This window comes from Marmota marmota, unplaced genomic scaffold (genome assembly GCF_001458135.2).
Source record: "Marmota marmota marmota unplaced genomic scaffold, marMar, whole genome shotgun sequence".
Taxonomy (NCBI): Eukaryota; Metazoa; Chordata; class Mammalia; order Rodentia; family Sciuridae; genus Marmota; species Marmota marmota.
The window spans coordinates 47,895,088-47,899,604 of NW_026000174.1; positions in this window are offsets into that span (position 1 = coordinate 47,895,088).

Below are 4,517 nucleotides of genomic sequence, written 5' to 3' on the forward strand. Positions count from 1 at the left end.
AATCCTTGTTCTCAATTGGGGGCATTAAAGTCACACTTTTACGATTTTATTTTTATTGTTCTACTGTTGTTGTTTATCATTATTAGACTATTTTATTATTGTTGATTAAAGGTATTTATAGTTTTGATATTTTCTATTAGTCTTGATAATTCCTGTTATGAGCCAGGAAGTATGTTACCTCCAAGTACATTATTTTAGTCAGTTTGGGCTGTCATTAAAAAAGAAAAAAAAAATACTCCAGCCTGGGTAGCTTAAACAATAGGAATTTAAATTGTCACAGTTCTGAGGCTGGAAAATATAAGAGGAAGATGCAGAGGATTTGGGTTGTAGTGAGAGCTCTGTACTTGACTTGCAGATGGCAGCCTTCTCCTTATGTCTGCAAATGACTTTTTCTTGGTGATGTACAGGGGAGCGGGGATGAAGCTTTTAGGTGTTGCTTCCTATGGGGAGACCAATCCTATTAGACTAGTATTTCACCTTGACAAATTTGTTTAATCTAATTACCTTCTAAAGGCCCCATCTCATATACAATCACATTGGGGAACAAAGTTTCAACATAAGCTTTTGGATGGAGAAACAAAAGCATTCAGTCTATTATATACAGAAAGAACTACTTTGATTAAGAAAAAAGCTTTTGAGTCAGGGAGACTGAGTTACAGTCTTGGCTCCACTGCATGTCTATGATTATTGCAAAGGTAACAAGCTTAACTTTCATAAGATCTTTGATTCACAGCTCATCTTTGATTTTAGCCGTAACTGTAGCTTATAATCGTGTGCAAATTCAGACTAGTATTACACTGCCAGGCTCTCATGGGAAGTGCATGCTCTGTGTATCCATTTCCAACATAGGACTTTCTCCTAGATTTCAGAATTCCATTTGATCTGCTGTACAGCATGACCCAGAATAATAGAATTTGCTCTCTACCATTGAAAGAATGGGTTGCCAAGACTGTTCAAGGAAGATTTCTGTTCACCTTGAGGATAGTAAGCAAAATCAAGCACCTTTATCCAAATGACAAAACAGTAGCTTTGATAGTGTACCCTTGAATTAGCTTTTCTGCCCACCCCTTTCTTTTAATGGTTGGATTATTTAGTCTTACCATAACCTTTGGTTTACATACACCATGTTGTAGTATGCTTAGCTATTTAAGTGTTGATCTTTCCCAATAGATCACAGCTTCTTGATAAATCATTTGAACCCCATAGGAGACCTTGTAAATTTCATTTCACTCTCTAGTGTTTGGAATAGTCCCTGACATATAAAAAGGGCTTTTAAATGTCTAATAAATGTATTAAAATTATTTTCTCACAATGAAAATATACTTTATTTTGGGGTACTAGTGAAAGTATTTAAAGATGATTATTTTGTTTCACCCCTTTTATTCCTAGATTATCATTTTGTGTGTGTGTGTGTGTGTTTGTGTGTGGTGCTGGGGATTGAACTTAGGGCCTTGTGCATGTGAGGCAAGCTCTCTACCAACTGAGTTATATCCCCAGCCCCAATACCATTCTTAAAAATGCTAAAAACAGAATAAAGTATGCAGCTTAACAACAATAACAACAACAACAACAACCATAACAAAAACACCTTTCCTATAAGGAAATATCAAATAGAAGAAACAGAAGATCACTGACAGCATATTTCAGCATCACCCATACACCCATTTACACACAAATTGTCTATTTTTGTTATTAGGTTTTATGATCTATAAATTACTACTGAGAGTGAATTGGCAAATATTGAAACATTTCTCTGAGGAGAAATACAGTGTTATTAGGTAGCAGCGAAACTTTGGTCACAGCATTTTCAAAAACCAATCAAAACTTTGTTTTCATGTGTTTTTGTTTCAAGACACTTTATTTAATATAGTCACACAATGCATAAGGATGCTTTGGTCAATGAGAGATCACACCTTTTGATAGTCCTACAAGATTATGTCACCTAGCACAGTTGTGGAAACCTTAGTGCTTGTGAATACACAACTCTATGATATTCACACACTGAGGAAATTACTTTATGATGTATTTCTAAGACTGTGTCACCATTATTAAGCAAAGCATGCTTGTACATATTAATTCATTAACATTGAACTCTCAGAGCTAAGTGCAGTGACATGCTGGTAATCCCAGTGGCTTGGGAGGTTGAGACAGGAGGATCTCAAATTCAAATCCAACCTCAGCAATTTAGCAAGGCTCTAAGCAACTTAGTAAGACCCCATCTCAAAATAAAAATTAAAAGGGCTAGGGATGTGGCTCCATGTTTGAGGCTCCTGGGTTGAATCTCTGGTACAAAAAAAAGGAGGGGGGAGACTCTCAGGCAATAGCACCATAATTAATAATAACTAACACCTGAATTAAACACAAAAATGTTCTCCATCAGGCACTTTATAGTTTCTTGGACATAGGAGCACTACAAAATATTTTAGCACTCTCTACCCTTGAGAATAATTTTAAAAGCAAAAATCACAAAAATGCAAAAATCATGGCACTGAATAGGTACAAAAAGGATACTTGTTTGCATTTTGAAAGCTTTATTTGACAGCAGCTGCATAATGTGTACCTATGCAGATATGAATGTGTATATTTGTGCAAACAACCTCAAAAGCACATTGAGTATTGATTTTGGAGTTTGCAAAGAAATTTTACCTAATTCCCAAACGTGGAATTCACATATAAAAAGTACAGACTGTATATTTTATTTTGATGTGTTTTAACTTACCTTTTTAATAAACATGTTTATCTATAGCCACTGATACTCTTTCTCCCTGTTCATATACATGATCCAGAGCTACTGAAGGAAAAAACAACAACAAAAAAAAAACAAAAAAAAAAAACCCACTATTGTTCTATCAGAAAACTATATTGAAAACAGCTTTCTTGTTCCCTGGGAAATGAAGAATTACACTATATGGGGAAATTATTTTTCTACGGCTTGTGCTATCTATCTAATCATAGGCACATTGAAAATCCTACACAAGGATTTACAGTGATTCGCAGTTAAATGTCACTGCTTTTTATTAAAAAGTATGAATAGTGTTTAGTTACCATACTAGTCTCCCCTTCAACAGATGGTTTTAAGATACATGGACTCATTTTATTTAAACTTAATTTAGCCACTATCTGAAATAAAAGTTTGAGTGACTAGATCTTACAGTCCTGCTAAGCATCTTCAAAGACTTTCTAAATCAGTGTGTCTCCTTCTTCTTTTTCACCCCCTACTGTTTAATACATTCCTTTGACAATCTACAGTCCACCGAGATTAAAGTCTCTAGACTAGTTTACTTAGAAGAACAAAAGATGAATAGAAACAGTAACTTTATATAGAGGTCATTTGCAGGCTCACTACCTACATGTCTTCTGCCATTTTCCCATGCAGGAAAATATATTTGGTTTGTTAGAATGTGAAGGTCCTGGTGTTTTTTGTTGTTGTTGTTGTTGTTGTTGTTGTTCTGTTTTGTTTTGTTTAATCCTAACATGGAAATGAATTTCTGACTTGGGGAAATACTATCATCTTTTTAATTTATTTGGCCTCTTCTGTATACAGTCCCGTGAATCCTTCATACCCCTGCTGAGTCTCTTGTGGAAATATATTATTTATATTGAGCAAGGAGATGACACTCTACTGCAGGATTTCTTCCAAATCACTTAATTTTAAAAGATAGGGTAGAGGAAAAAGACATGTTTACTTGAAAGATCAGGTTTTTTTTTTTTGTTGTTGTTGTTTTGTTTTTTTAAGCTAAGCATGTGTTTTTCTCCTGTGTATTTTTTTTTCTTTCTTTGCTTTGATTCCTAAGATGAAACATAAAAATTTAAAATAAAATAAAACAAAACAGAACAAAATCATGGAAAAGATTTGTTGATCTTCCTGGCACTCTTTCTCCTGTTTAAATATGTAAATCAAAATTATAAACATAACAATATCAAAGCCCTTCTCAGAAGTGGCCCTGTGAACCATTTAATGGAATAAACTTGGAGGAAGGAAAGGATGGCCGAATACTCCCCCATGTGTTGAAGCATGTATGATAGTACAATGATCTTGACAATTCATACATTTGAATCAAATGGGGTATAATTTCTCATTTTTCTGATTGTACAGGTTGCAGAATCACATTGGTCATACAGTCACCTATATACATACAGCCATAATAATGTCCATTTTATTCTGCTGCCCTTTCTACCCCCCCCTTCCGCTCTCCTCCCCTCCCATCACTTCTCTCTATCCAATCTAATGTGACACACTGCTTTTTTCTTTTTCTCCTCACAACATCATACATGACGATGAGGATCTCCTTCCATCTTCCATGCAACTCCCCTTCTCCCTCCTTTTCCCTCCCATCTTTCTTCCCTATTTAGTGGTAATCTTCTTCTCATGCTCTTCCTCCCTATCCCATTTTGAGTCATCCCCCCGCCCCTTATATCAGAAAAGACATTTGGCATTTGTTTTTTAGGGATTGGCTAACTTCACTTAGCATAATCTGCTCTAATGCCATCCATTTCCCTGCAAATGCCATGATCTT